We start from the raw sequence: 9,443 nt of genomic DNA, 5'->3' as shown, positions 1-9,443 counted from the left end.
CCGTACTGGTCGATGCCGGAGCAAACGTCTTGCTGCATCAATAACCAAACAGATGGAAGCCGGAAGGTGCGAGATCCGGGCAGTAGGGCAGATGATGAGTATCGCAACTCGTGGACAAGTGTTTCAGCACTACCAACAGAGACATCCAGCTGAGCAGTGAGGTGTTTGATTGTGATCATGCGATAAAACGGTGACTTAAACTGTAAAACGGCGGAAAATTGTGGACAGTTAAAACATAAAACAAAGGGTGGGCGATGCTAATAAAATACGCAGGAAGCAGACAGGTAAAATAGTAGACAGACAATAAAAAACACGGCGACAGTCTGGTTTCTGTTCGCAAGAGATATAGAAATCACATCCAGCGGCAGTATGATGTCCGTTCGCAACACTTCAACACTTCTGAAAAGACGCACAACACTTAACAATCACTGGAAACACTGCACTAAAAAGTCGGCACGAAGATGACACACCACAGCCATGGGGCAAAAGGGGGGGGGGGGGACCTGGACAGATGAGGGGGAAAAAAGGGAGGAGGAGAGGAAAAACGAAAGGGGGGGGACCGACGGAGGGAGAGGACTCATAAGCGTGAGGAGGGCGGGGGAGGGAGTACAGACGCGAGAGGGAATGCGGAAAGAAGGCAGAGGAGGGAAATGCAGGAGGACTCAGGGGTGAGATGAAACTATAGGGAACCAGCTGTCTTATGAGGTCGATCTTATAATACGTAACATGAGATCGTAATTAGCCTGATTCCTACTGACCAACTGATCGTTTAGAAGCCTATCATTACTACCAGTTAAATGTACAGTAAATTTCTTCACCAGTGGGACACTGATAGCAGTATAATGTAACTCATTACCAATAGTCCTCTTATGGCCTATCGTGGGACACATACCTTCCAATGGCTGACAAAGGGCTCATCACATGGAAAATGTGTGGGACTATTGTAAAAGCTGATGAAGCGCACTATCAATACCTCCGTAATTTCGTAACTCTACGGGATCTAATCATCAAAGTGTGGCATTAGTTTGATATAGCATGCCTCGAGAAACTTATGTCTCCTGAGGAGGGGGTGACTAATTTCTTTTCGCTATGCTTACTGAACTGCGCGCATCTGTTACATGCACCATTATTAAAATCTTACCAATCCAATCTACAAATCACAGTTTCACATTAACAGAGAATCCCTTCAGACAGTTAATCACCGAGCAAGCAAATAAGTGGATAAATGTAAATAGGCTAAATGCTAATGAGTTAGAGGTTCAAATGGCTCTGAGCACTATGAGACTTAATATCTATGGTCATCAGTCCCCTAGGACTTAGAACTAGTTAAACCTAACTAACCTAAGGACATCATACAAATCCATGCCCGAGGCAGGATTCGAACGTGCGACCGTAGCGGTCGCGCGGTTCCAGACTGAAGCGCCTAGAACCGCTCGGCCACAGAGCCCGGCTAATGAGTTAGAGGCACGAAACGAGCACGTAAGAGCACTTGTATTGAAGGCTAACGGTCGACAACAGTTTGCTGGAAAAGTGTCGCACATGTATAAAGAAAATCAGTTACTAAATATCTGTAGAGGCGGTGTTTCACAATGTTAGAGTGTTGCGGGTGAGTAACCTTTTCCCGATAATCGTATATGCTGCGTATGTTGCTCTGTTCAGAAAAAATTAACGACGAGAATAGATAAACTAACGTATTAATGACAAGATGGAAATGAATTAAAGTAGAGGAGCATTTCGCCAGTGGCCTCCCAGTCGTGCACAAGAAATTGGACATCACATCACGTGAGGTCAGCCTGAGTATATCGCCAAATGGTGCTGGCCCCGCAACACGAGGTAGTTGAAGGAACAGAAAAATACTGTGAGTCAATCATCGAGCAGTTACGGTGCGGTGTAGTGGCGTTCTTCATTACAACGTGGCCCATAGACAACATTTAGATGAGTTTAGAGGGGACGAATCAATGGGAAACTGGAAAAAGGACGAAAAGTGGCGACTGTATCCCAGGAGTTTGGTATCCTCACAGCGTTGTTTCACGTACCGTGGGGAGCGTTCGGAACCACAGGCACTGCTGCCCGAAGGAAAGGAGATGGTCGAGCACGGTCAGCCACAGTACCAGATGACCGCTACGTTGTGCAACGGGCAAGTAGGGATCCACGTTAAACAGCGGGTCCAATTGGAAACGCATTTAACAGCATTACAAGGCACACAATCTCACGCTTCACGATGGCACGGCGACTTCATGGGGATGGGTTCTTTACCCGACAAGCAGTACGTTGCGTTCCTTTCACACCCACAAATCAGTGGAACCATCTGCGATGGTGTCGACAGGACAGTAAGTGGACCAACAAAGAGTGCGGTTACGTGCTTTTCTCGGATGAGAGCAGTTTCAGTCCGGTAGTAATTCCGGACGTACTCAAATATGGCGAGAGGCTGTAACAAGTAATGGAGCCAGGAATAATGTAGAGCATGATAGTTTTGGTGTCTTAAATCCCATCGAACATGAGTAGGATGCAAAGGGGGGCGTATCACAGCCCATCAATACACACCCATGAGTGTCCAGCAGTTGTTCCCCTCTGTTCTACCGATTGTTCCCTGCCGGCCGCTGTGGCCGAGCGGTTCTAGGCGCTTCAGTCCGGAACAGCGCTGCTGCTACGGTCGCAGGTTCGAATCCTGCCTCGGGCATGGATGTGTTTGTAGTTCTTAGGTTAGTTAGGTTTAAGTAGTCCTAAGTCTAGGGGACCGATGGCCTCAAATGTTAAGTCCCATAGTGCTCAGAGCCATTTGAACCATTTGGTTGTCAACCGCGCTATTGGAGAGATGGAAGTTTCCTACCTCAAGAACTCGTTATCAAACTTGTGGCCAATATGAGAGTGCGTTGCAGAGCACGCATTGCTGTCTGTGGTGATCACACACCCTGTTAAGAACCGCGTTCTGCGTTTCGTAATGTCCAGGGGACCATCATAAGTCTCGGTGACTGCATTGTAATTATTTGTCTTTGAATGAGAGTGCCATTTCTGTTCATCTCTTTACGTATTTCTTTCAGTTACCTTCTCTATTATATACTATGGCAGTTTTTTTCTATGTATATTACAAGTTTCATCGGGCTATGTTCCATGCCAGTGACAAATAGTGCTAAAGTTACTTGGGTCTTTAACTTTTGAACACCGCTGGATTTATGTATCAGACAGGTAAATTTAGGTTGCTAATCCACTATAACTATGTTATAGCAACTGTATAAACACAGTTTCTATTTACAAGATACAGAAAAGAATTAAGATTCAAGTATCAAACAAGCCTTTACCAGATGAAATAGGCACATGAAACTACACTGTTGAGGCAAAACATAATGACCACCGCCCACCAAAGCATAGAATGTCGCCTGGTGCTGCGAGCACGTCATGTGGCAAGGAAAGTTGAAAGGTCTCTGTTGGATTCCTTTCATGTTAATTTCTTAAATCTGCTGTCATTTACGGCATACATTCCACTTCTAAATTTACTGTGGTGTTTCTGACTATCTGGGAGGAGACTGAGCAGTGAAACGTGTTACTTTTACACATAAACAAGAACGATCTGTCACACTACTACACTTTAAAACACAGTTTATATGTAATTCATGTCACACAGTCTCATAGGGAACCTACATCCGCTTTCTTTTATATACTGTATATGAGAGGATACTGTCATCCCCCTTCCCTTCTGTGTGAAAGAATGAATGAGCAAATGTATTTCTAGTTGCTGGATGGTAGCAGACAAGCCTGTCTGCTAGAGAACAGTAGGGCCAACTTCGGAACAGGTAGCTACGCTTTCTAAAAGCTAAGAGGTTTCTATCCTTAGTATGGTCCTGTCCGTCCCTTGTCATGTTGGTATAGGAAGCTGCCTCTCTGGTCACTTCCGTTTTGTATACGGAAGCACCCTTGGTAGGAGCCCAGGTCAGTCGGTCCGCGGCGAGCGTCTGAAGTGGTAAGATCTCCGGCTAAGCGCGTGTCTGCTAAGTCCGTAGGATAATGGATTTCTTAAGTTCAGCCTAACTGAAAATTTAATCACCTTTATTTCAGGTTTAGCTATAAAATATCTAATGTTATCTTAAATTGCAACGCAGTGTATTTCGAGTGTGAAGTTCAGAATATCTTCCAGTAGTTGCTTTGCCACCACTTTGTGAGTAAAGTGGAACCACGTGTTGATCAGTAACTCTAATTAAGATCATCAATCTTAAATGCGAATGTGCGTGAGATTATAACGTCTCGTCTTCACAATATTTTTCAATACAGCAACTTTTCTTTATGTTCAACCCACGTGGGGTGTCCTTTGCGAGACCAGTACCACGTGCTTATACAATTGTTTGACCCATCAGGTTAATAGTAAGACGATACTAACCAGTTCGAGGTTTTCCTTTTGTAAATTGCTTTTCGATCTAATTTATTTTAATTATCAAAATTATTGTGGAATTACACTCTTTGTGTAAACCAAGTTGACCACGTGAAGCATGTGGTGTAATCATCAAAGTAGCCCTCAGCTTTTCTTTTCGGGAAAATTTCACAGAGAGCTAGTATGAATTTAGTATACCAATGTGTGGTAATTATATGACGGACAGGATTGCGCTATGAACGTAACTTCTTTGGGTGAAAATTGAATCGGTTGGTAGTGGTTAATTTCCTCTTGCATATGTTTCAACGTTCTTCGTGTGTTATTTTATGAACGCAGTGTTGTATGCTGTCTCCCAATCTTGGCTCCATATTTGATGTGTTCTGTAAGATTACAAACTCACATTTTCACAATCCTAAATAAGGCACCGGTTTAGTTATGAATCAAGTTTAATATGCTGAAATTTCAGTGATCAATGTTAAAATAAATTTCCAAATATAAACTGATTTATTTCTTTTTATTTAAATATATATATATATATATAATCACCGGTTGTCGTATGACTATTAAAAGATTATAATTAATGTTAGTCTGGTGGGGAATTTGGTAAGCTAGACTGGGTATCTGGTGAAACAGTTGCTCAGTAATGGAAGGTTAACTTCCCCAGACAGCTCACAGCTTTTAACCCGCTTTTATTGTCTATCAGCACCGCTTTCAGAAGAAATTAAAGCAACAACATTACAAAGTATACTATGGAAGCAGAGGCACCGAGCGAGGTGGCGCAGTGCTTAGCAGACTGGACTCGCAATCGGGGTGACGATGCTTCAAATCCGGATCCGGCCAAGCAGATTTAGGTTTTTACTGATTTCCCTAAATCGCTCCGAGGAAATGCCTGGATGATTCCTTTCAAAGGGCATGGCCGATTCCCTTCTCCATTCTTGACGCAATCCGAGCTTGTGCTCCGTCTCCAATGACTTCGATGTCGACGGAACGTTAAACTCAATCTTCCTTCTTTTTTCTTTCAGTGGAAACATTCTACCAACCATGCGGTCCGCAAACAGCGAAAGCTACTGATATAAGCGACTCTGACAAAGGGCAGATTTTTATGACAGATTGCGTGGGAATGAGCAGCTCTGAAACGGCGAAGCTGGGGGGGGGGGGGGGGGGGGGGGAGGGAGGGGAGGCTATGTAAGGTGGTTGGTTGATGGTTAAACCACAAGTGGGCGATAAAGTGCTGGACCTCCAAGTACCAGCATAGAACGTGGGGATCAGAGGCTTGCCCGCCCCGTAAAGTGGGATAGCAGGCTCTCTGTGTCAGATCTGACGACACAGTACATTGTTCGTATAGACGCAAGATTTTGGGCGCAAACTGTTCAGCGGAAATTGTTGAACACGTGTTCATATTGACTCAACGACATCATCAGTTACTATTACAGTGGGTACGCCACCTTTGAGATTGTTCAAATGTGTGTGAAATCTTAAGAGACTTAACTGCTAAGGTCATCAGTCCCTAAGCTTACACACTACTTAACCTAAATCGTCCTAAGGATAAACACACACACACCCATGCCCGAGGGAGGACTCGAACCTCCGCCGGGACCAGCCGCACAGTCTATGACTGCAGCGCCCCAGACCGCTCGGCTAATCCCGCGCGGCTTTGAGACTGAACCATGAACCAATGAAAACGAGTCACCTGCTCAGATAAATTGCATTTATTTGTTTATTTATTTTTTGACAGGTCGATAGTCGTGTCCCAGATACGCCGCCATTCATGCGAACGGCTGCACGAAAAATTCACCTCGCCATGGACGCCAGCAGGTGGGGGCAGTATCATAGCATCATGCTCTGCGTGGCATTCATCTGGACTTTCACGCGTCCTGTGGTCGCACTCGAAGGCACCATGACAAATGTGGATTACGTGAGCATAATTACGAACCACCGGTATCCGTTCATGTTTGATGTCTTCCCTGACTGTGATGGCATCTTCCAGCAACATGACTGTCCACGTCACAAGGCCAGAATCGTGCTGCAATGGTTTCTGAAGCACGATAATGACCTCCAGTTGATGTCTCGGGCACCAGATTCACCTAGTGTGAACCCGATAGAACATGTCTAGGATAGTGTCTGACACAAGCTCCATTAAAACAAATCACCGGCCTATGTTTTATGAAACTGCATATGAGCCTGTTGACACATACCTCTGGAAACTTTCCAAGAACTTGTCGAATTCGTACTTCGCAGAATATATTTAATTTACTAGAATTGTGTGACCTTTGTGAAGACATAAGGTGCCACACACTTCCTGAAACCTACCAAGAATTTGTGAATCCATGCCATACAACCTCGCTGCTCTATTGCGTTCCAAAGGTAGACCAACGTACGAGGGCGATTCGGAAAGTAAGGAACGATAGGCCGCGAAATGAAAACCACAGTGAAACTCAAAACTGTTCAACAATTAGCTACAACTTCCAACTACTTATCCGCATAGTCCCCGATCCGACTTAGACGTTTGTCGTAGTGTTGTACCAAGTTTCCAGTACCATCGGAATAGAAGGCAGCCGCCAGTACTTTCCGCCAATTCTCTACGCTGGCCTACAGCTCGCTGTCAGTTCCAAATTGTTGTCTTCATAGCCAGCGGTTCATGTGAGCAGAGATGAAACTCAGAGGGAGACAATTACGGGCTGTATTGTGGGTAATCTAACATTTACAACTGAAAACGATGCAGAAGCATCTTCATTTCCCCTGCAGAACGCGTCTGAGAATTATCTTGAAGAAGAAAATGCACGACAGTTATGTAATGTTGGCTGCATAGCTTCGGGTGAAATTTCTCAACAGTCCCTCGTACTTGGCGGGAGACACTACTGCTCTAGGTATCTTTATGTGCTCCCTGTGTGCTCAGAACTAAAAAGAACGACATAACGTGATCGACGAGCATACTAGAGACACTGCCCAACCCACCTGTGCAAAACTTCATCGGATTTTTCACTGTGGTCTCCATTTCGCGACCGCTCATACTATCACGTAGGTACCTGTAATGTTTCGGTTTACCATTGTATGTTCAGCAGAGGCGACAGTATCAATGCGTGTGCCATGAGGAACTTTTTGGACGATAATACAGTTAAAATACGTATATGATTTATTATAGACTGTCAGCTCCGATCAGAGATTGTTTCCTGCTCCCTACAGGAAAGTATCGTCACTAGATTATGTCGCTAAAAAAATACAGCACGAATATGAGGTGTGTTCAAAAGAAAAGGTACGAAATAATGCTGTGGTTATAGTTGAAGTCTTTATTCAAAAGTAAATCACTACATGCCGAGCACAATTATCCCAATGTTTGATGAGCCGAAGAATTATCTGTTCCCAGAATTCCTGTGGCTGTGACAGGAGCCAACCCTCCACTGTGTTCTTCAGTTCGTTGTCTGAGTTGTAGCGCTTTCCTTTGAGATGTTTTTCTAGCGGTCCAAACACATGGAAGGTGCAGGGTGATATGTCCGGGCTGTAGGGCGGATGATCAAACTTTTTCCACTTGAACTTGACCATCACACTATGTGTGGCCTTGGAGACGTGTGGACGGGTGTTATCGTGGAGCAGAATTACTCCCTCACACCTTCGTGAGCAGTCCAGGCCGTTTGCTCAGAGAGAACTTGCGTAGGCTACGGAGTGTCTCACAGTACACGTCATTGTTAATGATTTCTACGTGCTCGAGGAATTCGATGAGCTTCGGACCTAGGAAGTCGAAAATGACGGTGAATATCATCTTACCTGAGGGGCACAGTTTTGAATTTTTTAGGGCAGGTGACGACACACGCTTCCCGTCCATAGATGTATTACTGCGTTATCACAGAGCGGCACATACAAATTTCAACCGGTTTTGTTGTTACAACGTTTCGTACCTTTTCATTTGAACACTCCTTATACATAGTCTTCTTACTTGAATACTGAAAAATGGCTCTCTTAAAATGTTGATAAACGCAATATAATTCTCATGGCTCAGAGGAAAACTCGACAGCACGCGATTTCAAGTTCAGATATAAGCTTCTGGTGCCCGTGATGATCTCTAAATTTTTAATGGTAATATTACATCGTGTAGCTATGTGAGGTGAGCCAGACACATGAAATAAATAGCGGGGATAGCGAAGGAACAAATTAGATTTGTTAGCGGGGATCTGGGAAAACGTGATACACCTGTAAAGGAAACGGCGTAGACGACGAAAGAGCGACAAATTCTAGAGTGCTGAGTTAGGAGTCTCGCTCTCGTATGTGTTGCCGCAGACAGCAAACTACGAACAGTTTAGCGACGCTACGATCGTAGCACATCACTAATAACCATACAAAAAAGTTATGAATATTATCAGGGAACTTCAAATAGAATGTTTGGAAGAAAGGTGACGTTGGGTAAATTTAGACGACCGGTATTCGAGGAAGACTGTGCAAGATCTGTGCTGTCTCTTTGATAAGTGGCGCGGTTTCTACATCTACGTCTACATCATCATCTACATGGATACTCTGCAAATCATATTTAAGTTCCAGCCAGAGGGTTCATCGAACTACATTCACAATAACACTCTATTATTACGATCACGTACAGCGCGCGGAAAAAAACGAACACTTATATCTTTCCGTGCTATCTCTGATTTCCCTTAGTTTATTATGATAATAGTTTCTCCCTGCGTAGGTCGGCGTCAACAAAGTATTTTCGCATTTGGAGAAGAAAGTTAGCGATTAAAATTCCGTAAGAAGATTCCGCCGCAACGAAAAACGCCTTTGTTTTAACGATGTCCACCCCAAATCCTGTATCATTTCAGTGACACTCCTCCATTTCGCGATAATACAAAATGTACTGGCCTTCTTTGAACTTTCTCGATGTACTCCGTCAGTCCAATCTGGTGTGGATCTCACATCGCCAGCAGTATTCTAAAACAGGACGGACAAGCGTAGTGAAGGCAGTCTGTTTAGTAGATCTGTTACATTTTCTGTGTCCTGCCAATAAAACGCAGTCTGGTTAGCCTTCCCCGGAATATCTTCTATGTGTTTCTTCTAATTTAAATTGTTCGTAATTGTAATTCCTAGGTAGCTAGTT

The sequence above is a fragment of the Schistocerca serialis genome, chromosome 9 (assembly GCF_023864345.2).
Source record: "Schistocerca serialis cubense isolate TAMUIC-IGC-003099 chromosome 9, iqSchSeri2.2, whole genome shotgun sequence".
Taxonomy (NCBI): Eukaryota; Metazoa; Arthropoda; class Insecta; order Orthoptera; family Acrididae; genus Schistocerca; species Schistocerca serialis.
Note: the sequence above shows the minus strand (reverse complement) of the source record.